Source organism: Notamacropus eugenii, chromosome X, assembly GCF_028372415.1.
Source record: "Notamacropus eugenii isolate mMacEug1 chromosome X, mMacEug1.pri_v2, whole genome shotgun sequence".
Classification (NCBI taxonomy): domain Eukaryota; kingdom Metazoa; phylum Chordata; class Mammalia; order Diprotodontia; family Macropodidae; genus Notamacropus; species Notamacropus eugenii.
In genome coordinates, this window is record NC_092879.1 from 37,886,318 (window position 1) to 37,913,077 (window position 26,760).

At 41.3% G+C, this 26,760-nt stretch overlaps 1 pseudogene; it reads left to right on the forward strand.

Annotated features, from left to right (window-relative positions):
- The first annotated feature begins 23,917 nt into the window (after positions 1-23,917).
- On the forward strand, positions 23,918-25,663 carry LOC140515400 (small ribosomal subunit protein eS6-like; annotated as a pseudogene).
- Positions 25,664-26,760: the final 1,097 nt, after the last annotated feature.

The following is a 26,760-nucleotide window of genomic DNA, read 5'->3' on the forward strand; positions in this document are numbered from 1 at the left end:
CGAAGAGGATCAAAATCACATCACTATCATAAAGTGAAGTGTCAGTGTATCTGACTTTGGCTGATCAGACCAATACGAGCCCGGAATGCTCTATCACAAGTTGGACACAGAAAATCCATGTGAATATTTGAAGCAAATACTCCAAATTTGCGCCTTCTACTTTACTTTTTGCTGTCTCAGTTCTGCTTTGCTCCTAGAGCACAGCACCATTTCTGATGTGAGCACACCGTACTGAGTCGTCCTGTGCCAGTGACTCCCTTGTTGTACAGTCAAATCCAAAGTTCTTGAGACACTGAGAGTGTCCTTATGTTGCTTCTTCTGACCACCATGTGATCTTCTGCCCCATGTGAGTCCTCTCTAAAATAGCCTTTCCATCATCACTGATGATGGAACCACGTTGATTACAAACTGTTGGGAGGGTTGGTTTAACGTTAACTGCAGATCCAGACCTTGATCCAATCTCAAGCTCACTCCTTGTGACTCTCATCTGCATTGGGGATTATTATTATTTAGCCTACGTGACGTCGTATTGGAGCCACTCTCTCTTCATGGGACACAAAACTACATGAAGTTCAGAGTGACCATAATCCTCTCTCTTGGCTCCAAAGACCGTTAAACTAACAATAACTGGATAATGAGTTTTCCTAAGGATTTCAGAGAGAAACTTGGTGGCGATAGTCCACAAAACCTAATGACCTTCTCTAGCAGACCACCAGCCCAGCGGTCCCACCTCGTCCATCTCTCCCCAGCAGCAGGATTCCGGGAAACAGACACTAATCCGAGGACAGTGCCAGGGCTGAGATCATTGGAAACTTCTCAAAGCCATTCAGTCCTTAGTTTGTCTGGTCCAGTCCAACATCCCTAGTGTTTGGCCACCCCATGCTTCAGCAGGCACTCTGCAATAGCCCAGCAGAGAAGACCTCAGCCCTATTTAGGCGAAGAGCTCACAAAGTAACCCTCAACACCCCCTCCCAAGCTCGGACCTGGCCCTCAGCACGGCCCCCCGCTGCCACAAGCCTCCCCGCCAGTATTGAACCTGGACTGGTAACTCTAGGAGCGAACCACCTGAGTGACCCATGGTCTTAGTCACTGGACTCTCCTGCCACCTTCCTCGACCTCGGCAGGCTAGGGCTGAGGTCAGCAGTGGCCCCTCTGCTCTATCTGGGCTCCCTACTCAGTGGTGGCTCAGGGTCCCTCTCCTTGGTTCCAAACTATATCCAAGTCCCGGGGAAAGGGCAGGGCTGGGGCGTGGGGAGAGCCCAGGGAAAGTCCTTAGGACAGGAAATGAGGTGGACCAAGGGGAGTGGGGCTGGGTGGCAATAAAGGTCATTCCCTTGTCCAGAGACAAGGAGAGGCCAGAACTAGCCTTTCCGATGCTCACGGGATGGACTTGAGTTCCCGGGACCTTCTGTAGTCCTTAGCTGGTCTGGTGGCTACCTGGTCAATTGTACAACTCACTGCACTCTACAGGAGTTCTGAGACGTTTGCCTCCTTAGGGCCGGGAGAGCCTGGGAAGGAGACTTGCGGAGGCCAGGCTGGCCAGGCCTAGCACCCAGGCATCGTGGTAACCATCGTGTCGGGAAGGGAGGGGGTAGGGCGAGTCATGCTTCTCTTTGTCTGAGCTGGGTACGGAACGTTGAATCCACCAATCCCGCCACCTCTGGGAGTCGCTAAGGCAACCTCAGGTGCAGGAGTGGGGCGAGAGGAAGGTGGAGTTCAGGTTGGACTGTGAGGGCAGAGTTTCGGCTCCTATTCTGCCCTCAGGAAGGCTGGCTGGCAAGCTGCCTCAACTTGGAGCCCCTGAGTCTGCAGATAGTCGCCCTACAGGAAAGGCTTATAGCTTGGAGGGGCACTGCCTCACTGGGGCAGTTGGCTGTGCTCAGGCAGCGGGGGGCTTGGGGAACCCACCAGTCTGGAGAGAGGGATTATCAGCTGACCCTTGTGGAGGTTTTCTCGGGGCCACTGTGTCCTGATTCATAGTCAGACAGAGAGACTTACTCTATTTGTTCATGTGCTCCCTGAATACAAAAGCAGGTAAGTAATCCATCCCAGCCGTGCTCTCTGAAACCGTGGGAGCTCTAAAGGTGCTCCCACCACCCACTGGTGCCATTCAACAGGATAGGAACAGAGGGCAGTGTATCGTCAATACCATATGAGCTACTGCTATAAATTTCTTCAGACATCAGGGTGTGTGTGCGTGTGTGTGTGTGTATTTATATACACACACACGTATATATATATATATATATGTATATATATATATATATATATACATATATATATACATATATATATACATATATATGTATGTATTATGTATATGTATATAATGGATGCAGATATTAAGAATCTAATAGCTTAGTACAATAAGCAATCTTCATTCAAAACCAAACCAGCATAACATTTATTCTGCACACAAGGACAATATAAAACCTCATTACAGAAGTATAGAAAAACAAAGCTTAACAGAATAATGAAAATAGTTACATACATGACCACACTTGGTATACTTCTGAGTTCTCATTCACTGGAGTGGGGTAAGTGTATGAGGAATCTTGATACCGGCTACTCTGTGTTCCTAATATCTTAAATCAAAAAGATGTCAGGTGAACCACCCTTCCCTTCTGTGAGCCCCTAGGCAAAACCAAGCTTCAAAATATATATAGTTTTCAAACAAAGACTTGGAACCTGATTGGCTCAGTGCAGAAAAGCTTGAAACCCTACTCAGCCTAGCACCTTATTGGCTTAATCCCAAAAGGTGCAAGTGCCTACATGATTCACTGCCTAATTGACTCAAATTGACTCAGCACTTGATATATACCAACTATGAACTAGACCAGAGGTCAAAGGACTAAGACTTCTGTGATTGCTGGGGCAAAACACCTGTGTACCTTCAGACCTGGGAACACAGAAGGGAAGATATGGAGTCACACAGGCCCATAAATACATAGGGAAGATCTTTATGTTCCATTAACCCTTCACCCAGTCCTAGCCAGTGCACAGCCGGCACTGGTACCCTGGGCGTTCCTGCAGGTATCACTTGGTACCACTGGTTCCCCTCAATGCTATCCTATAGCAACCATAGAATTCAGACTACAGGTCCTATAGGAGGACCAAAAGAGGAAAAAAAAACACAAAAAGGTTGTCAGGGGAAGCTGGAGAATAAAGTATTGGAATGCTTCCAAAAACACAGTTAGGTACCACACCTCATCCATGCCTGGCCTGAAGGGCATTAGCTGAGATGACCCAAGTGGTAGGGTATGAGAGGTTTTAGAAAAGTCCTTTCCCTTCTGTTTATCCTGCCTGAATTAGACTGACAAAGAAGGGTTAGAGTTGGAACATAGCATAAATGACTGGGCAAACATTTCTTCCTTTGTTTTAATATCGATCTTCTGCCTTCTCCTCCTAAGAATTATGCTGTGTAAGAAGCCATCCTACACCCATAGATAAGACAAAATATTCATAGACAACAAGAGCAAGAGCCGTTTTTGTAACTATAGATGTAACTGGCTTTTATTTACCCTATACTCGTCTCTGAGTACACCTAGTATAGAAGAGAGAAACATTGTGGTTTCTTCTTGTTTTACTTTTCTCTAAGATATTTCACAAATTCATTCAAATGGAAGAATGTCATTTGCATGGAAATAAGTTTTTGTTTGCGGACTATGTTTAAAATTCATACTATTATGATAGTATTATGCCTGATTTCTTCCATTGTGATTTTGGGAAGCGTTATGTAAGAAATAGGACTAATTGGAGAGAATGATACCTGGAGTGAAATGCCTTTATTGGAGGTTAGCTGATGTTTGGATCTAAATGCTGAATACAATGTTGTAGTTCAAGGTTGTCCTTAAAGCAGAGAGGGCTGTGCTCTGGTTTGTATACTTGGGGAGAACTGGTAAATCTTTTATCTAGATAGCCCTGTTCTCCCTCTACCTGCATCACACAGCAACCTTTCCTCCTTTCAGATTAATGAAATTTATCTTTACCAGCTAATCAAAATCCTGGTACCTATTGTTTACAGCCCTGCGTCTGGGTCTCACACCCCCACTAGGTCATTCGACTTCCTTCTTCAGTTCAGTTCATTTTCTGCTTCGCAATCTTACTCTCCTCCCCAACTTCTGCCCTCACTCTATGGGACTTCCCTATACGTGTGTCTGTCTGTCTGTCTGAGTCTAGGTGTGTATGTATATAATTATTGTTTGTTTTCTTTTCTCTCAAAAACCCTACCCACACAAGGAGTACGCTTTCCATGACTCCATCCCACTTCAGCCACACACAAAGATGGTCAAACTTGTGATCTTGCCATTACCCACAAATGCATGACCTCCCTATTCAAGAATTCTGAAATGTCTTTATCTTTCACCTCTCCCACTACCTTCCCTTACAAAACCCTGCTCTTCTTCCACACCATGACCTTTAATTCCTTATTATCTCAGAAACCATTTCGTCTGCACTGGCCACTGTATCTTGACCACTTGGAAAATCAATTCAGCCGTATATTCTTCTTTTCTCTTGAGTCCCTAGCCCGGATCATCCTTCAAATATTCCCACCAACCACTGCTGCTGAATGAAGTAGGGGAATATCTGGAAACCATTTTGACTGGGTCTACTACAAATGGGTTGCCCAACATCAACTAACCTAGGTGTCCCTTGGACCCCTTCCTTATCAACTCCCTCTCCCTCTCTCCGTAGTGGCTCTTCCAAAGAACACCTCCTCAACCCTCCCATGGCTCCCCTTCCTCTGCCCTACTAGCTCAGAACCTTGCTCGATATTTTACATAAAAGTGGAATCCATTGGCCATGATCTCCACCTTTTCCTCTCTTTTCCATGGCCTGTCACACAGATGCTTTCTGCTATCTTTACTCCTATTTCACATGAAAAGACAAGACCAATCTTCTACCCTCCCTCTATGTATCCTTCCATACCATCTACTCCAACATATTGCTCCTTCTCTGTCACTTACTGGCACATTTCCTAATGCCTACAAAGGTGTCATGTACAAAGGGAAGTAAGTTATGAAATCCTCCAGAGTCAATATGAAATCAGACCAAATCATCTACATTAAAACTGCCAGTTGCATTCTTATCACTGTCAAATCTGATGTAGGATTAGGCTCCAAGCCAGTGGAGATGATATTGAACTGATTCCTGTCTGATGTGAAGAAAATTAAAACACAAATATCACAAGTTTGACTGAGACTTCACCAGTGTTAGATCAGACATGGAGGTGAACATTTCCCTAGGTGCACAAGACTTATCAAAATCTACCTCGACCTATTTTGGAATATTCCAGGATGAAAAGTCACATATTAAGTGAGGTTACTGCTGTAGTCATTGTCCTTGGTAGTCAACTCAATTTCTCCTCTGGTGACAACATTCTTCATTTTCCTCCAACACAGAAGCCAGCACTACATACCGAACACCTCTCCACCTCTCTCTCTCTCTCTCTCTCTCTCTCTCTCTCTCTCTCTCTCTCTCTCTCTCTCTCTCTCTCTCTCTCTCTCTCCCTCTCTCTCCCTCTCCTCTCTCTCTCTCTCTCTCTCTCTCTCTCTCTCTCTGTCTCTCTGTCTCTCTGTCTCTCTCTCTCTGTCTCTCTCTCTGCCATTTTAAATTTAGTGACCTATAGACAACGTAGTCTTCACAGAATTCATTATCTTTTCCCCAAATCTATTCTCTTTGGACTTTCCCCCTCAAGGATACTCCATCCTTCCATTAAAGCAGTATTGCGGTCTCGAAGTCACCTTCCCATAGATGACCTACTCTCACTTAATCTTACATGGAATCAAGTCTTTACCTCATTTCCCAGTCATCAGCTCTAAACCACCCTGCTTCCCTTCCCTGTTTGTAGCTATCCTTTAGACAGTCTCCTCACTGACTAGAGAGTGAACTCTTTGAGAGTGAACTCTTACTTGTGGGCATTTATTTTCTCACTGCTTTGCAGAGCATCTGGTATGTAGTAAGGAGTTAATCAGTGTGCTCTCTTATATAAATTCCCTCTCCCTCCCCCTTCCTCCCTCTCTTTCTTTTGCTCATTCCATCACTTGCTCCTCCTCCCCACATTCAACCAGTTGCCAACCCCTATCATTGCCATCCACACAATATCTCTGGCGTCTCTGGCATTCTCTCCACTCACAGAATCTCATCAGTTTTCACCTGACATACTGGATATTCCTGGTGGGTCTCCCTGCCACTACTTTCTCCCTCTCCAATTCATCTTACTCTCAGCTGCAAAAGGGATGTTGTTCTTAGAGCCCATGTCTGACTGCGTACATTCCCTGCTCAGTGAGCTCCAGAGGCTACCTAATAATATATCCAAGATCAAATAAAAATTCCTTAGTCCTTTAATATGATCCAAATCCTGGCTATGCCCTTCCTTTCTAGCCCTGTCCAATATTATTGCCCTGCATGCAGTCTGCAATTCAGCCAGATTGGTCTTTTTCCCTGTTTCAAATGCAAAAAACCCCCAAAAAACTGCCATTTAGCGGCCTTGGCAAAGGCTGTCCCCTATGCTTGGAATGCATTCCATCCTCATTTCTGACTACGAAAGTCCTGAATTTCCTCAGTGGCACCACTTATGTGAAGCTTTTTCTAACATGCCAACACCCAGTGGTTGGATCTCTCCTACTTCACATCTGCCTTCCCTCCACCTTGCATTTTGTTTATGTTTTGGATCTATTTCTACATGTACCTGCTGCATCCAACACTGGGATGTAAGCTCCTTGAGGACCAGGGCATTTTGCTTTTTGGCTGTGTATCCCCAGCAGCCCGGGACAGGGCCTGACATGTACTAGGGGCTTAATAAATATTCTTTGACCAAGTCCCACAAATACTGGAGTATTTGGTCGATATCTAGAGGCTATACCGGATATTGCAGTTTGACTTTTTCCCTCATCTCATTCAAGAACTGCAGAATCCCACAACTAGAAAGGATTTCCAAGGCCACTATTGCAATCTAAATGAGAATCTCCTCTAGGCTATCCCCTAGGAAGTGGTCAAACAGCTTTAGTCCCCATCTCCCAAGATACCTAATTCCACTTTGAGACAGCTTACTAGGTATGTGACTCTCAGAAAGTCACTTCACCCTGTTTGCCTCAGTTTCCTCATCTATAAAATGAGCTAGAGAAGAAAATGGCAAAGCACTCTGGTATCTTTGTCAAGAAAACCCTAAAAAGGGTCAAGAAGAGTTGGACACAACTGAGAATGATTAAAGAACCTCAACCTGTTTAAGGCAGTTTGAGGTCTGGAAGGATTTTTACGCATTTTCCATTAATTCTTATCATCTGCTCCCTTGGTGTTCTCCTTCCCTTTAAAAAAAAAGTATTTGTGCTATTTGCCACGGTTATTTTTTGAGGGGTCAACAACCACTTTAATCAAACACATTTGTCATTGATGTAGTTCAGGGTGAGAAGTCGGCACCCTCAACTTCAGAGAAAATACAGAGAAATAAAGATCAACAGATTGGGCTTCCAACTGTGTGACCATAAGCAATACATACATAGTTACCAGAGAGAGAAGCAACAACATTTTGGTTGTCAAAGCTAGGGGGTTCCTTAGCAGCTTCCCAGAGTCTCATATGGCCAAATAAACACTTGCAGTGTGTAAGCCACAAAGCACAACTTTACCTCAGAGTATTTATACATCCTTCAGAACCAGAGAACAGGACACTCTGACCTAGTGTCTCATTAGAAATTTTTTTTTATCATTTTTTATTATTATTTTTACTTTATTTCTTATATTTATTTTCAGTGTTCTACAATCACTACCATGTAGCTTAGATCTTTTTCCCTCCTTCCCTTTTCTTCTCCCCTCCCTCCACCCTCCCCCTCGAGAATGCATGCAAATTTATGTAGCTTCTACACATACATTCCTATTCAATACATTTTCACCATAATCATGTTGCATGGAAGAATTCAAATGAATGGGAGAAATCATATAACAAACCAAAATGCAGTACAAAAGAAAGTGTTGTGCTACATTCTGTGATTGAATTCCATAGTTCTTTCTCTGAACGTGGAAGGCATTTTGCCTTAAAAGACAATTGGGAATTATTAAAGTCCTTGCATTGCAATGAAGTTCTAAGTCTACCAGAAAAAATCCTCGCACACTGTGGCTGTTTGTGTGTATGAAGTTCTCGTAGTTCTGCTTTTTTTACTCACCATCAGATCATATAAGTCTTTCTAGGCCTCTCTGAAGTCTTGCTCTTCATTATTTCTTATAACACAATAGTATTCCATTACATTCATATACCATAATTTACTCAGCCATTCCTCAGCTGATGGGCATCCCCTTGATTTCCAGTTTTTGGCCAACAAAAAGAGTGCTCCTATAAATATTTCTGTACATGTGTGGCCCTTTCACATTTTTATGATCTCCTGCGGATATAGACCTAGAAAATATATTGCTGGGTCAAAGGATATGCACATTTTTGTAGCCCTTTGGGCATAGTTCCAAATTGCTCTCCAGAATGGTTGGATCAGCTCACAGCTCCACCAACAATGAATTAGTGTTCCAACTCTCCCACATGTTCTCCAACATTTATCATCTTCCTGTTTTGTCTTGTTAGCTAATCTGACAGGTGTGATGTGGTATCTCAGAATTGTTTTGATTTGTATCTCTCTAATCCCTAGTGATTTAGAGTATTTTTCCATATGACTACAGATATTTTTAATTTCTTCCTCTGAAAAGTGCCTGTTCATGTCCTTTGACCATTTATCAATTGGGAAATTCGTCAAGGTTTAAAGTATGCCTTTGATAATTTGATCGGCATAGCACGAAAAGTATGAATTGACTTTGGTACTACATCTAGGATCTGACTAGTTGGAAAAATGAATGTCAGGCAGTTGTATGTCCTGGAATTTGCACTATTAGAAGGTACAGTGATGCAAAATATGATTAAGTGGTCCCAGTTCAATCAAATATGCGGTGCAAATTCACACAATATGACCACTTCACGAATTTTTTTCTTTGCACTAATCTGCACCTCAGTTATATTGTCATTTCTACTAGACTGGTATAGCTCAGCCATGAGCATGGAAAGTTCCTTCAATTATTTCCCCTTGTTCTTTACATCTTCAACGATCATTTTGTAATTGAATCTATACAAATCTTTTCTGTGCTTTGGCAGATTGACTGTCAGACACTTTATGCATCTTGAATGTATCTGGAATGGGATTTCCCTGTAATGGCCTCCGACTTTTTGTTACTATTTAGAAATGTTGTTAATAATTGAGTATTTATTGTGTAGCCTATATCTTTGCTGAAGCTATTAATGGTCTCTATTTGTCTTTGCTTGTACTCTAGGATTTTACAAAGAAGCTACACTGTCAGCAGTTCTCTTTTCTGGCTCCTCAGGAAGTCATGGGCTATTTTCCTTACATGTTAAGGCACCAGAAGGAGTCAGAATAGCTGTAAGCAGAACCCTTTCATTGCATGCCATCATGCCTTTTTATAAGCAGCTTCTCCCACATGTACTAACAGCAGGAAGAACATGTTGATCTTGGTTTTTGGAAGGAGTTGCCACTGGCTACCACCCTAGATCTAAGATGGTAGATTAAGAACAATTGGTTTTTAAAAATCCATATCCTTGTCTCCTCATATTGTGGTTGTTAAGTCGTTTTTCAGTCATAGCCAACTCTCCATGACCCCATTTGGGGTTTTCTTCTGTGAGATAATGGAGTCGTTTTCCATTTCGTTCTCTAGTATACAGATATTAGTGTGTGTGTGTGTGTGTGTGTGTGTGTGTGTGTGTGTGTGTGTGGAGAGAGAAAGAGAGTGCGAGAAAAGTCAGAGGTGGAGATATATGTATATATATATGTATGAATATGTATTTGTATAGACACATATGTATATATGCACATACATGTTCCCTAAGCAGAAACATGCTCTCTGGTGAGTATATGCAGAGGCAGTGGAATGAGGGCTACAGGTTAGATAGTACGTGTGACAAAATGAGTCATTACTCCCAGCTCCTGTTTGCTGGAAGTTTTTTTTCCCCATTTGTAGGAGCCTCACACATTTTCCTATCAGAATGCTGTAGCTTTCTGCTGGGATCTTTGTAGATTCTAGAAGGGTGCTTTTCTAGAGAACGTGTACTCTGTCTTCAATACGATTTCATATGCACTTCATAAGCTTTCAGTGCAGATGTGGTTTTGGACACAAATCTTTCCTGTCCTTGAAATAAGGTAAAAGGTCGTATCTGATCTATCAAGCTTGAGGGTGGGAGTGAGACAGAGAGTCTCTCTCTCCCCACAAAAAAATTCCCTCTTAGAGCTTTAGCTGAAGCTTCTCCATTAGTAGGATCTCTTGCCACTGGTATGCTGGGTTTCATACTATCTTGTTGCTTTTATCCAACCTCCATAGGGCGGGATGAACTCTTCGATCAGTTCCACTTTCCCCTCCCTAGCTTTGCATCTAGTGTAAATGTTTGATTGATTGGTTCAACATAGTTCTGGAGCTTGTTCATGACTCTGATTGATTGGCTCAGTGGAGAAGCATTGGCTTTCTATTTTTGACTGCAGGGGAGTGGGTGGCAACCTTCATATGATTATAGTGAAGAAAATCAGACTTATTTTGCATTGTTCACGACTGAAAATGCTTCCTCCTTCTGGATATACAGGACATTACTTCCTTGGAAAGAGGCAGAAATCATATTTTATCATCAGTCTTCTGAAGGTATCATTAAACATTGCAATACATATCTGTAATGGGTTTGAAATTTATTGCCTAGTCATTGGGCAGGGGATGGGGTAGGAGGAGGGAGAGAATTTCGAACAGTAAAAAAAATAAAATACAAGAAAGTCTCAGTGCTTTGAAAACAAATGTATAAAAATAAAATGTAATGCATTTTAAAAGTAAAGTGCAAGTGTGAACATATCAGCTCAATAAACCCCAGAGGTTCTCTACTATCTCCAGGATCTCATAGAACACCTTGATGTATTTGAAGCCTTTTGTAATCTTGCCTCTTCCTTTCCTTCCAGGCTGCTTATCCTCCCTGAAAACATCTTGGTTTTCTTGCTGTTGCTCACACACAGCACATCATCTCCTGACGCTGTACTTTTTCTATGGCTGTTCTCCCTGCCTGGAATGCCCTCCCTGCTCACCTCTGCCCCCTGAATACTATCGCTTTCTTTAACATTCAATTCAAATGCCACTTTCTGCAAGAGGACGTTTTCTGCCACAGCCCCTTTCCCCTACCCCATCCTGGTGCTTTCCTTCTGAGACTATGTCCTGTTTACACTGTACATATCTTATGTGTGCAATAGTGGTTTGCATGTTCTGCTTTCCCCTATCCCTCCATTGGAATGTAGGCTCCTTGAGGGCAAGGGTGGCAGTCTTTTGCCTTTCTTTTTCCCTTGAGAGTTTAACATGATGACTGGCAGTTGGTCAGATAGTCAATACACATTTATGAAGCACCTAGTATGTGCCAGGCACAGTGGTAAGTACGAGGGATACAAAGAAAGGCCAGGGAGAGTGGAGAAGGTGGAGACAAAAAGCAAATAATGGTGTAGCAAAAGTTATATACAGCATAACTAGGAAATAAGTAGAGAAGACACTCGATTGTGAAAAGTTTCTTGTAGAAGGTGGGATTTTAGGTGGTACTTAAAGGAAGCTGGGGAGGTCAGTAGAGTAGTGGAGGAAAAACTTTAATGAGATGAGAGATAGAGTGCCTTGCTTGTGAAACAGCCAGGGGACCAGTGTCCCTAGCCAACTCATAATGTGGTTGGGGGGTTGAGGAGGGGGAGGTTTGGATGTAAGGAATAAAAAGATCAGAAAAGTAAGGTCACAAAAGTTCCCGTAGAGAGTTTGATATTTGATCCTGGCTATGGTAGGGAGCCACTGGAGTTTACTGAGTAGTTATGCGAGTGTGACCTGCTCAAACCAGTGCTTTAGAAAAATGCCTCTGGTGACTGAACAGAGGATGGGTTGAAGTCAGGAGAGATCCGAAGCAGACCAACCCCCAGCACGCTAATACAGTAGGTCAAGTGTGAGGTGATGAGGACGTGAAGCAGGGGAGTGGCAATGTCGGAATAGGGATGAGTTGGAGACATGCTGTTGCAAAGGTGAGAGGAACGGGCCATGACATCAGATTAGATTTGGGGCAAGGGAAGGGGAGAGAATATGAGGAGTCCAGAATAACACTTAGGTCCCAAGTAGATGACTGGGAGGATGATGGTACTCAGTACAGTAAGAGAGAGGTTAAGTGAGTGAGGGGGGTTTGTCTGCATGGATGATGATAAATTGCATTTTGAAGATGATAAGTGTAATATGTCTTCTGGGACTTCCAGGTTGCAATGTCCAGTACTCAGTTGGAAATGTGACCCTGGAGATCAGGAGAGAGGTTAGGGTTGGATAAATAGATCTGAGAACCGTTAGAACAGACAGTTGGGCAATAAAAATATATAAAGTGCCTACTGTGTGCCAGGCTAATCCCCGAGGATATAAACATGAAAAGGAGAGAAACTTTATTCTGAAAGAGTCTACAATTGAATGGAGAGGGAGACAATACCAAAAAGAAAGCTGAAAGTGCATGGGGGGTTGGAGGGAGTGGTGTGGCAGCCTAATGTAGAAGCCCAATGCAACATATCTAGATGGGAAACGAAAAGATGGCTAGCCTGGCCTCTTTTCTTCAGTGGCGATTGTGTTAGGAAGAGATGACAGATAAACCTGTGGGAACTGATGAGAATATCAAATGAAAAAGTATAGATGTAGAAGAGGGCCAACGATGTTACAAAGTTAAAATCAGCAAGTCTTGGTCATTTTGAATATGGGCAGGAGTGTGGTGGCATGTGAGAGACAGGGAGGAATCCAGGATGACTTCTAGGTTGGGAGCACAAGGAATGGGAAGATGGCGTTGCCCTTTAGGGAAGGTAGTGGTAAGGGGAGAGTTTTGGGGAAAGAAAATGAATTCCATTCTGGACATCTTTAGTTTAAAATGTGTACTGGTCATGTAGTTTGAGATGTGTGAAATGCAGTTGAAAATATGAGACTAGAGGTCAGCAGAGAGGTTAATGAAGGATAGGTCAGTCTAAGAATCATTAACATAGACATAGTAAATAAATTCATGGAAACTGATGAGAGCACCGAGTACAGTACAGAGAGGGAGAAGAGGAGAGGACCCAGGAAAGGGCCGTCGGGGTCATCTATAATTAGAGAGCATGATCTGGAGGAGAAAGGCGAGGTCTGGAATTCCCCCACCTGGTGAACTGTGTACGTCCCCTGTAACTGTGTGGTGTTGTTTACATAACAAAGGAAGAAGACAAGGAGCTCCATACTGATTATTGATAGTAGTTTAATCAGTTGGGGTTACTTACATCTGAGGCAGTAAGATATTAAGTAAGATATTAATCATCCTCAGTATGGGGATGGCAGCCAGACCAATTCTGTGAATCTCCACTGAAGAACCCCCGAATTGCTGTGGCGATTATAGAAAACAGACAAAGGCAGGAGGAGCTAGAGAGCACAACGCTATTGATTGGTGGTCGTTTTTGGTTTTCTGCTTGGTAACAAGCTTGGTCAATGAGCCAATGTTATGCCCAAACATGCATTTGCGTATTGATTAGTATTGACCTGTCATATATGGGTCACGATATTCTTCTGTGACTTTTGAGGATCATAGTATCTAAAGTTTTGACTCAATGACTAAAATATAATTTAATTAGGTCCCCAAGTTTAGGTTTTCGCCTTTTACAGAGTTTAAATTTTTATGGCTTTTCCCTTGTGTAACACAGGAAGTCAGCTTGAAGCAGGTTCACACTGGATTCAGCCACACCAAAGAAAGGCAATGGAGGAATGACAGATGACAAGGAGAAGTGTGGAAAAGACACCCACGACCCTTATCCTGTGTCGACTTAACTTATAGGGTAACAGCCAAAGAAGATATTTTGCCAAGGAGTAGCTTCATAAGGTAACTTTAAATTTAAGCAATATCATGTGAATTCAGCATAGCACACACAAACAGGACATGTTTATATCTTTAAGTAAAAATGTTTGTGTTTTGCAGGATCACATAAAAATGTGGAAGTGTAGTAAAACTTTTTCAGGCCAGAAATCCTGGACAAATTGTCTGAAAAAGTGTAACAAAAATCGACGTTGCACATGCTAAAATCCACCTTACGTTCAATTTAATTACTGTATTTTAGGACTTTTTTAAAAAATTCGAACCCTACAAAGATGCAGCAACGCAGAGTGAGAAGGAGCTGTCATATAGGTAGGAAGAGAACTAGAGTAGATTAGTGCCCCTCACACATAGAAACAAGACAATATCAAGGACAATGAAAAGGGAACAAGTTCGTATTGATCACGTTGATTTATTTTAGTTTGATTATAAGATAAACCTCCATTCTTTAGGGAAAGCTAAAGGATGGCAACTAGAAGATGGGGGAGGGGTGAGGTAGGGGATGACTGCTAACTCCAAACAACGAGTTCCTCTTTCCACTTGAGCTTTGTATCTTCAGACAAATTCTAATTCCGTGTTCTAAGGTTTTAGTTCTAATTCTGTGGTCTAAGACTAATTCTATTTCTGTTTTCTAGGGCTAACTCTGATTCTCTATTCTTAGACCTTCAATCTAATTGTGTTCTAAGATTTTAATTATAGTTCTTTGTTATAAGATTAATTCTAATTCTGTGTCTGAAGACGTTAATGAAACAGACCATAGATTCTTGCTTTCTTGGTGAAGAGGTATTTTCTTATGACACTGGTGACAAGGAAGATCAAAACATCTAGCCAGAAGAAGACAGCAGATCCAAAGCTCCTGTATTCAAAGTCTCCAAGAAAAATGCTAATTTGTCTCAGGCCATGGAAGAGCTAAAAATGGATTTTGAAAATCAAGGAAGAGATGTAGAAGAAAAATTGGGAAGAGAAAGGAGAATGATGCAAGATAATAGTGAGAAAAAAGTCAACGACTTGCTAAAAGACACCAAAAACAAATGCTGAACAAAATGACGCCTTTAAAATTAGACTAACGCAAATGCAAAAGAGGTCCAAAAAGTCAATGAGGACAAGAAAGCTTTAAAAAGCAGAATGGGTCAAATGGAAAAAGAAGGCCCAAAGCTCACTGAAGAAAATAATTTCTTATGAAGTATAATGGAGCAAATGGAAGTTAATGGACTGTATAAGTAATCAAGAAATTTTAAAATAAAGCTAAAAAAATGGAAAAAAAATAGGCGACAATGTGAAGTGTCTCTTTAAGAAAACCAACTGAGCTGAAAATGGATCCAGGAGAAATAATTTAAAAACTATTGGACCACTTGAAAACCATGATAAAAAAATAGCCTTGACATCATCTTTCAGGAAATTTTCAAGAAAACTGCCCTGATATTCTATAAAAAGAGGGTAAAAAAGAAATGCAAAGAATCTGCTGAACTCCTCCTGAAAGAGATCCCAAAAAGAAAACACCTGGGAACATTGCAGCCAAATTTCAGAGTTCCCAGGTCAAGGAGAAAATATTACAAGCAACCAAAGAGAAACAATTCAAGCACTGTGGAAATACAATCAAGATAACACAGGATTAAGCAGCTTCTCCTCTAAGGGATCAGAGGCCTTGGAATTTGATATTACAGATTTCAAAGGAGATAGGATTAAAACCAAGAATCATCTATCCAACAAAACTGAGTATAATGCTTAATGCAAAAAAATAATGGAACTTCAATGACATAATGAACTTGCAAGAATTCTTGTTGAAAGGACTAGAAATGAATAGAAAGCATAATTTTGAAATACAAAAATCAAGACGTGTGTGGAAAGGTAAACAGGAAAGAGAAAACATAGAAGGCTTATTAAAGTTTAACTGTTTATATGCCTACATGTAAAGATGATATATATAATTCATGAGACCTTTGTCAGTATTAGATACATCGGAAAAGTTGAAAGGAAGGTGCTTATGTCTACATATGTGTGTGTGTGCATGGTATATGGCATACATACACATACGTATGTATATATGAAGAGAGGGAGAGGGAGAGAGAGAGAGAGAGAGAGAGAGAGAGAGAGAGAGAGAGAGAGAGAGAGAGAGAGGGAGAGGGAGAGAGAAAGAGAAACGGCATAGAGTGAGTTGAAAAGGAATAGAAGATATCTAAAGCAGACAATTAAGTGTTGATCGAAATATGCTAGGAGAAAGAGAAAAGGAGAGGTAGAGTGTAGTCAAGCATGCCTCATAAAAGAGGCAAGAAAGAGATTTTCCAATGGAGGGGAAGAAAGGGAAGATGAGAGGGAATAATGAGCCTTACTTTCATCATATTTGGTTACAGGAGGAAATAACATCCACACTCATTTGGGGATGGAAGTTTATCTTACCCTACAGGAAAGCAGGGAGTAAGGGGTAAGAGAGGGGGCACAGTAGAAGTGACTGTAGATTGGGGGAAGGAGTAATCAGAAGCAAACACTTTGGTGGAAGAAGAAGTTATAGGAGAGAATAGATTAGATGGTGGGTGGGACAGGATAGAGGAAAACTCATAGGAAAAAAAACTCCCAGCTCAAGGATAAAACATTACGAGCAAAAAGAAAAAAATTACATTAGGTAATACCACAACTGTAATCACACAAGACGTGGTGGTAACTACACTAAAAGATCATAGGTTTTGGAACACTGTATATCAAAGAGTACAAGCACTGTGTTTCTGGACGAAAATATGAAACTCAGCCAAGTTAAGCATAATTCTGAATGAAAAAGGGGATATTTAACGAATTGTCAGATTTTAAGACTTGGTTTAAAAAAAAACCTGAACTTAATAGAACATTTGACATAAAAAAGTAAAAAGAAATATCGTATATATACCAGTGACCAATTATAAGGGTCTCAATAAGAGCAGACTACTTTGATTTTATGCCTGCCAATTCTGTGTCGTAAATTATTAGTTATTAGTAACTATAAACAGTTAGTAATTTCTCACAAGAAAGTTGAAATGATACGGCCTTATTGAGCCCTGGCAGCTTTTGAGTGATCTCAGTCCAGTAGCTCCAATTTCCTAGGTCAACTCTCCAGGAACCAGGTTCTCTTTCATTTAAAGCAGAGGTTGCACCCTTTGATCTGACAGGAGCCATCCACTTTGTGGAGGATCTAAAAAGTCTCTTCAGTCCTCTGAGACTCCGTTTCTCTTTCTGTGATAGCATCAGGTTGAAAACTATGATTTCATAGGCACTGCCAGTTAATGGGGGATCTCATACTAGTCTCTTCAGCTTCCCAGGCCTGAGTTATTTTTGGTAACATCAGGGAGTTGGACTTCATGGACTGAGATGTCCTTCACTGCCACTCTCTGGGGGATATCATGCCATTCACCTGAGCATTCTAGGCCTCAATTTTCCTTTCAGTAACAGCAGGGGGTTAGACTCCATGATCTTAAATGCCCCTCCTTCCCACCCTCTGAGTGATACCTCACCAGTAACTGCAACTTCTTTGGCCTCAGTTTTCTTTTCAGTAACAAGAGGGATTGGGCTCCAAGGTCTGAGATGCCCCTCACAGACCCCCTTTGGGAGATATCACTCCATTTCCCTCAGTTTTCTAGGCCTCTGTTTCCTTTTTTGTAACAGCAAGGAGTTAAATTGTATGAGCTGAATGGGCCCCCTCAGTTCACATACTTAAAGCATGCAAAGTAATGAAAGGGAAGGTGACATCTACAACCTGAAGTCATGGGTGTAGGATCAGGAAGTATTTGGCAGACCCCTCTCACATAATGGACTTCTCAGCCCTGTTTCCACTGAAAGTCAGACTACTCAGCCCTGTTTTCACTGAAAGTCAGACTAAACCCTCTTAAGCTGAAGTGACTGTTGTGAGATCACTCAAAGGCTGCCAGGGCCCATTCTGCTCATATAATTTAACCCTTTGCTGTTCCTGAAAGGGAGACTGAGGTGTAGAAAGCTGAGGTGAATAGCCTCACCTGGCCGTGAATTTAATGCTCTCTAGTCTAGACTATCCCACAGCCTTGCTTCACTGGTGACAGGAAGTCTCTTAGCACCATGTCAGGTCTTTGTCTACAACTATCCCTAAATTGGAGCCCTGAGGAAGTGTCTTTGGGCCTTGCATTGTTGTGCTGCTCATCCTGCCAGGCTCCTAAGTCTCCTGTCTCCCATGGAGCAGGGAGCAGTAGGAGATGTCCATTTCCCACTGGGTTATGCTATCCTTCTGTGGCTGCTGTCCCTGCACTTTAGAGTCATGCTTCAGAAATGGTTCCCTCCCTTTCTGCCCTGCAGGGACATAAGAGGTCATATAATACAGAGCACTCATGAGGTAGCTTGGTGAGATGGCGGATAGAATGCTGGATCTGGAGTTAGGAAGATCTGAGCTCAAATCTAGCTTCAGATTTATAATTGTTGCATGACCCTGGGTAACTCACTTAACTGCTGCCTGCCTCAGTTTCCCTATCTGTAAAATGGGGGTGATAATACTAATTAACTCACAGGGTTGGTGTGAGGATCAAGTGAAATATAATATTCATTAAGAGTTTAGTATAGTGCTTGCCACATAGTAGGTCCTTTATAAATTCTTTATTCTCTCCCCTCCCCCTTCTGTACCCTGCCATGGGGTTTTTTTCAGAGTCGTATAACTAGACAATAGCGGAGCCTTTGTAGGAATTCAGACCGTGTGATGCCAATCACATGTTCTAGCTTATTCTGTAAGGAGATGCAAGTGGAGGATCCCAGAATATGCTAATGTCAAAGGGATCCCAGTATTATAGAATGTGAATGACGAAAAGTACTTTTAGAGATCGCTAAACATAGTCCTCTTATTTTAGAGAGGATGCCACTGAGGTCTGAGATGGAAAGAGACTGATTTAAAGATATGCAGCTAGGGCGATGCAAACCCAGGCCCGTTTTCTTCAAATGCAACAGCCCTTCCCTCTGTGCCCTATCTCTAAGAGTCTGCCAGTCTTGAACCAAAGTGGGAGAAATTAAGGGGTCCTATGAGATGATATAACCTACCCCTTCCTCAATTTTTTTACTTTACAGAATTAAAATAGTTTTCTTTTAGCCTCCCTGATAGAAAGATGTATCATATTTAAACATGAAATGAGAAGACATCTCCACTGGGTAATCTGCATTATACTTTCAACTTTGTAAGGCTTCAAAAACTGTATTTATGACCTATAGTTTTTTACAAAAATGCTTTAATCTGGAGTGGAGATTTCTTTTTAATGATCCCCTGAATGACAATGAGGCAACATGTCAAAACCTATAGGATGCAGTAAAAACAGTAATCGGAGGAAAAGTTAAGTCTCAAAATGCTTATATAAAAAAAAAAAATTGTGAAAGAGCAGACCAATGAATTGGGCATACAATAAAAAAAAAAACTAGGAAAAGAATCTGTTAAAAAAAACCCAGTTAAACATGATAAATCTTAAAAACTAAAGGTGAGACTAATAAAATTGAGTGTAAGAAAACCATTGAATTCATAAATAACACTAGAATTTGGTTTTAAGAAAAAGAATACATAAAACATTGGTTTATATGAGTAAAACAGAGAAAAAAAACAAACCACCAATACTAAAAACGAAACGAGTATATACTCTGCTGATGAAGATGAAATCAAAGCAATTGCAAGAAAGCATTTGAATAAAAACTGCAATTTTACCTGAATTAATCTATTTATTCCATGTCATCTGAATGAAATAACCAGAAAATTATTTTATTGAGATGAAAAAGAGATAATCAAATTCATTTGGAAGAAAAAAAGATCAAGACTATCAAAGGAATTAATGAAAAGTGTAAAGGAAGTAGGTTTAGCGGTGCTGGATCTTAAGCTACGCTATGAGGCGGTAATTGTAAGGATTGTCTGGTACTGGCTGAGAAATAGAAAGGTAAATCAGTAGACGTGCAATACACAGTAGCAAATGATTACAGTAAGTTTCCTAGCTGTGTGACCTTGGAAAAGTCACTTTGCCCATGTCTGCCTTAGTTTCCTTTACTGTAAAATGGGGATAATAATACCACCCAGCTGGAACCATTGCAGTAAGATCAAATGGAATGGAAACTTGAAAGCTCTTAGCACAGTATCTGGCACATTGTACGTACTGTAGAAATGCTTCCCTTTACAGTTTAGGGGCCATTCGAAGTAACTGTCCTAAATATGCATACACTATTACACTTTCCAGTTATAAAAAATAATTTGACTGTCCCCACTCTTACTTGACCCATTTTTAGCAGGTGAAACTCAGGTGCTTTACAGTGAGGAGTGTGTCGTATTTTTGTTGGGGAGGGACCCAGATGGACATATCTAAAAGTGATCATAAATCTGAAGCCTTTCAAGGGAAGACTTATGGGAGTAAATGTGGAGGGAAAAAATCAGAACCAGAAAAAAAATATACATAATGACCACAGTGATGGAAGAGGAAAGAAGAAAAGAAAGAGCTCTATAATTATGAGCAAGCTTAACCCTAGTGAAGGGATGAGAAAATCCATTTCCCTCTCTTTTTTGCAAAAGCCATAGACTATGAGTGTGGAACACTGAAGTGTCTGATACCCAGTAAGTGCTGTATAAAACTTATCCCCTTCAAACCTCCTGTTAAACTCAGATATTAAATTTGCTAAACAAACATTTTTATCCAATTCGTTTTGCTCACTGTTACAAGGGATAGTATCCTGAGATGAAATGGAACCACCTCTTCTGTTTCCTGAGAACAGCAGGAAATTCTGGTCTATGCCCAGTTTCTGTCAGACTGCTTTTCAGTTGTCCCCAAAATTTCTACCAAATATTGAATTCTAATCCGAAAAGCTTAAATCTTTACTTTTGTCAAACACAAGTCATTCAGAAATAAGGGTAGTGAATAAACAAAAATTATGAATAAGAAGTTTAAAAGCAGAGGAAAAAAAGCACAGAGCTTTGGTAAAAAACAAAAAACAATTGCAGTGTGAGGCTCTAGGAAGAACTCAGCAGTAGGCTGACCTCTGAGCTGAGCAGAAGAGTAGAATGAGAGAGAGAGAGTGTCAGTCCTCTGGCATAAAACTTCTGCCTCTGGGCAGAGTCCAGCACAGTAGCAGCCCTGAGTGCCTTGAAGGAATGACCTCTTCGTGACCACACTCAGAACCAGGCATGACGATCCATCACGCTGGTGTGAAGTTTGACCTGAGCACAGCCACATCCCTCCTCTACAGCCTAGACACTGAGGATGCTCAGACAAGCAAACCAACCCCACCCACTCACCAGAATACTGTAAAGAAATACCTTGAAGGCAGAGAGGCCCAACGGCTCAATCTAAGGAACAAGAAGGCTAGTGATGTCTCTACAAGTGAAATGTTAGGGGGGGGAAAGTATCTTGGCCCAAAGGACTGTGATAGCATTTCGAAGAAATAAAAGAAGAGATGCATAATGAAATCTATAGAGAGGATAGAAGCCAAGGAGAATTGATAACTTAGGTAGGAGCTAGATTCCCTGGAAATTACAACAGATCAAAGAGAAAACAATGACTTAATAAGATAACAAAAACATTAACTGGAGTAACTAATAAGAAATAAATCATATGTAAAAATAAATGAATAATAAAAAGAAATAAATAATAAGAAAATGTAAGAAACAATATGAAAAACAAATAAACTGGCCAAGGAAAGATAATCTAAGACATATCAGACCATCTGAAGACTACGATTCAAAAAGTCTTGACACCCAAGTAGACATTGTGAAATTGAAATATTAGAGTCAAGAGAAACATAGAAAGCTACACATATTTGTTTAATTGAAAGGGGATTACGTGAGGAGGAATTGTATGTATACTGATGAAGGGATGGGAAACAAATGTGTCCTCAGAATACTAATATCTTTAGTGGTCATAAGAAAGGAAAATAAGACAGAGGGCCTGTGAATGTTTTTCTTCTGTTTTGATGGTCTCAGGGGTAAAAATAGGAGAGAATGGGGGAATTGTACTTGGAAGGAAAGGAGAAGGAAATCACCACCATGTATACAATAGAAAAACGAGATGAAAAGTATTTAATTATGGAGGAAAGGGAGGGAGAAAAGTGTGTACCAGAAACTTCACTTTCATCTGAAATCGATAAAGGGAGTTAAACACAATTACATCCCACCCCCAAACACAACACACACACACACACACACACACACACACACACACACACAAGCATACATACACACACAGATCTCAGTACAGAAATACAATAAACTGTAAATAAAAATAGCAAGTGACAAGAGAATATCAGAGAGTAATTTTAAGAGAGAGGGCAGGATAGGTAAGAGAATAATCAAAAGCAAAATAAACTGAAATGTCGGAGAGGCGAACATGAAGGTGGGGTTAAAAAGAAGAGTAAGAGCCTGGGATCCTGGGTGAGACAAGGAGAAAAGAGGGTCAAAGCAGAAGTTTAATCTCTAGATCACAATTGAAAGGAAAATCAGTATTAATACTTAATTGCTTCAAGGGTAGGTAGACCTAATATAATAAAAATGACAATACTAACATAATTATTCTAGGTTGTACCAATACAACTCCCTAAAGAATAGATTGTAGAGGTAGAAAAATAACTTAACCATCACTCTGGAGGTATAAAGCAGTCAAGAATCTGAAGCATAATAATGGAAAAATGGGAAGTGAGGAGGCCTATCTGTCCTGGATAACCAACTTTATTACAAATCAGTAATTATTAAAGCAATTTGATATTGGTTAAGAAAAGATCTATCAGCAGAAAAGTTTAGGTACAGAGCTTAGAGAAACAAATCGTTTGATAAACCCAAAGGTCCCAGGTTATGGGAGAAAGGACATAATAGTTGACAAATACTTCAGGAAAAGTTAGAAAGTAACCTGACAGAACTGAGCTGTAGACCAACATTCACAGCGTCCACCAAGGTGAGCTTCAAATGGATGCATGAATCAGATATAAAAGGTCAAAGTATAAACAAATTAGGACAAAGGAAAATGGTACATATGGCATCCACAGAAAGAGTTTTTGATGACAAAATGAGAAACCACTAATGAATACAGATGTAACCTGCAACTAACGTTCAGACAGAAAGATGATGGACTTAAAGTGTAAAAAGAGGAATATATTTTTAGACATGGCTTATGGGGGAACATTTTTTTTTGGCCAGACAGTGTAGTGATGCCGAGGATCTCCAACAGGATTCCACCCCAGGAAGACGTGAAGTCCAGGTCGACTTGCCCATGTCCCTGAGGCTCGTGCTATACTGGGACATGGTGACCCTCAGGAAGATGCTCTGCAACCTGCCAGCCAAGATCAGCGCCCATGCCATCCTCTTTGAATATGCTGCCTTCCCTCTGAAGGACCGCACCAGAGATCACAACTGCGCTGTCTGGGGCCTGGTGGCTGTGCTCAAGGAATACTTTAATGTACTCTTAAGCACCCAGCTGCTTTATGATTTCGAGAGGCCACAATATGATGAATTGGTGGTCAGCTACCCCTCAGGCCAGATGTGTGAGCTCTATGGAGGTATCCACCTGTTGCCCCTCTTTGAGCATCTGGGCCCAAGGCTCACCTGCACTGCTCTGGATGAAAACAGCATGAATGTGCTGCTGAGCCATTTGCAAGTTTTCCTAGATTATATTGCCGACAACATTTCCCTGCTGTTTTTTGATGCCAGCGACTACCAGTCGGCCTCTGAGGAGCGCCTGAAAGTAGTTCCATAAAGGCATGGTGGTTTGGGCTCCTGCTGCATGAGCATTTCCTGGAGCCAGTTCATTGGCTATATGAGCAAATATCTTGCTGAAATGATCTGTTCCTATAACGTGCTTTGGGGGGTTGATGTTTACTTCTTTAATTTTTACCTTAACTGCTTCCGTGGAGGAAGCCTCTTCTTGCAAAACAGTCACGAGTGTTTGCAGCAAGGGACATAGAGACTGAGATGTCAAGTGAGACCTTTCCCGCCTGGCTGGAGGACCACATTGGACACTGTCGACTTTGCATTCTGATGGCTCCAGCTCTAAGGACCTGTGGGAAAGTTCAGCGTCCAACAACCTTGACTGATGATTGTTAGTGTCAAAGATACTGACATGTTAACAGAGTTACCTTTGACATGGGCTGGTTACCTGCCCCTTTTGTAACGTGGCTATTTTTCTCTCCCAAGTGTTTTATCTCTATGTGCCAGTGACTGAACTGGTCTGAGATTTGCCATGGTAAAATTCCAACGAATAAGTGGATGATAAGAGAAAAAACACTCATCTGAATTGAGGGATGTATAGCAAAGTTCTTCCTTCAGAGGACTTTTAAAAGCGTCCAAAAATGCATTGATTTTCCTGCCCAAAAAGGGTATGCATATTTTGGTGGTTCTGTGCTTTTAAATCCCCAAGCTTAGAAAAGTGAGCTGGAGAGAGAAATGGCAAGCCATTCCAGTGTCTTTGTCAAGAAAACCCCAAATAACTGAACAACCAAAAGTAGTAGTAGTAGTACAAGTAGCAGTAGTAACTAGCATTTGTAAAGCAGTGAACAACCACAATGTAGTAATAGTAGTGACAACTAACATTTATAAAGCACTGACAGTGTTGATAAGTACTTTATCACCATTGTATCATTTGATACTCACAACAACCCTGGGAGGGAGGTGCTAATATGATCCCCGTTTTATTGTTGAGGAAACTGAGGCAGGCAGAGGTTAAGCGACTTTCCCAGGGTCACCAGCTAATTAAGTGTCTGAGACCAAATTTGAATTCAGCCCTTCCTGATTCCAGGCCTGGTACTCTATGCCCTGTAGGATGCAGCTGTCAAAGGTACTAGGAACCCTTTGTGGGAGGGTTTGGAGTAGGCTACCCAATGAAAAAGTGAAAACAAGCTGGCAGTCACCTCCTCCTCCTATACTAAATACTTTTCTGAGTGCTGCTATATTGGAGAAGAGAAACCCTGCTGACTGGGGGACCTAGGACACGCAGTGTGATGTCATAGAATGGGTTCTGGCTCTTTCCTGTGGCAGGTCTGAAGCATGTGGCTGTGCAAAGATGAAGCTCAACATCTCTTTCCCAGCCACTGGCTGTCAGAAACTCATCGACGTCGACGATGAGAGAAAGCCGCGAACCTTTTATGAGAATCGGATGGCCACTGCAGTTTCTGCTGGGGGATGAATGGAAGGGTTATGTGGTCCGAATCAGTGGTGGGAATGACAAAGAAGGCTTCCCCATGAAGCAGGGTGTTTTGGCTCATGGACGTGTCCGCCTGCTGCTCAGTAAAGGCCATTCCTGCTATCGCCCTAGAAGAAGTGGAGAAAGAAAACGTAAATCTGTTAGGGGCTGTATTGTGGATGCCAACCTGAGTGTCCTCAACTTGGTTATGGTGAAGAAGGGTGAGAAGGATATACCAGGACTGACAAACACCACTGTGCCTCCTTGTCTGGGGCCCAAGAGAGCTAGCAGAATCCGAAAACTTTTCAACTTGTCCAAAGAAGATGAAGTCCGGCAGTACGTTGTGAGAAAGTCCCTGAACAAGGAAGGTAAGAAACCCAGGACCAAGGCTCTTAAAATTCAGCGTCTGGTGACTCTCGGTGTTTTGCAGCACAAACTTAGACGCATTGCTTTGAAGAAACAACGTACCCAGAAGAACAAGGAAGAAGTAGCAGAATATGCTAAGCTTTTGGCCAAGAGAATGAAGGAGGCTAAAGAAAAAAGACAAGAACAGATCACGAAGAGACATCGTCTGTCTTCCCTGAGAGCCTCCACCTCGAAATCTGAGTCCAGTCAAAAATAAATTTTTTAAAATTGTGCTAGAAATAAATAAATAACTTTTGTCAAGTGAAAAAAAAAAAATAGAATGGGTTCTGGTGCAGGAGGCCTGGGTTGAAATCTCACCTCCTTGTTCTTAATTTATATATCCAGATCTTGTTTATGTTGTTATGGGGAAAAGAGTGCTTTGAGACTGCGTGGCAGGTTACTACTGCTGAAATAAATCTACCACGATGTTGAAATTACACACGTAAAAACTTAGGTTTTATTAGGCTTAAGCGCAGGTTCAGGAGGTGGAAAAACAATCCTGAGAGAAAACTAGGATTCTAAAGAGTCTTTTTTACAGACGTAATTATGCCAGGGGCAGAGAAATAATTCTTTCACACATCATAATCTTCGACATTCTTTTAGTATGGAAAAGGTTTTTTTTTTTTCTTTATGTTTTTAAAGACTGCTAAGTCACACAATGGATAGAGCAGCAACCTGGCCTCAGACGCTTACTAGCTGTGTGACCTTGGGCAAATCCCTTAACCTCATTTGCCTTACCATAAATAAATAAATAAATGAATGAATGAATGAATGAATGAATGAATGAATGAATGAATAAATAAATAAATAAGTAAATGAATGAATGAATGAATGAATGAATAAGTAAATAAATGAATGAATGAATGAATAAGTAAATAAACCAGCAAACAAACAGACACATAGACTGATGGATAGATACGTAGATAATTAGTAATAGGAAATGAAACATGAGTTTCTATGACAATTTCCCCCGTTTTTATGGATATGTTCACATTTGACTACGGGCACATACCTCTGCAGGTAAACAGAAGAACAGGAAATATTAAACAAAAGTCATATAATGATTATCCATATTAAGTAACGCAAGGTTTCCTTGATCAGCTTGTTCCTGGTACCTCACTCCAAATGTGCATTTCATCAGTTTAGGATTGTTGTCGAAGAAACACTACATCGCCCCCTAGTGCTTGGAAACATTATCCTTCAGCAATTCTGAAACAGACCTCAGCACCAGGGCAGGTGCAGGGGTTCTTCCTAGTAGATCTGCCTCCCTACTTCTAACTCACTTGCTGAGGTTGTCAGGTTAAGGTTGCTAAAATCTGCTAGTGATTAGACTTATGACAATTTAGCAAGGCC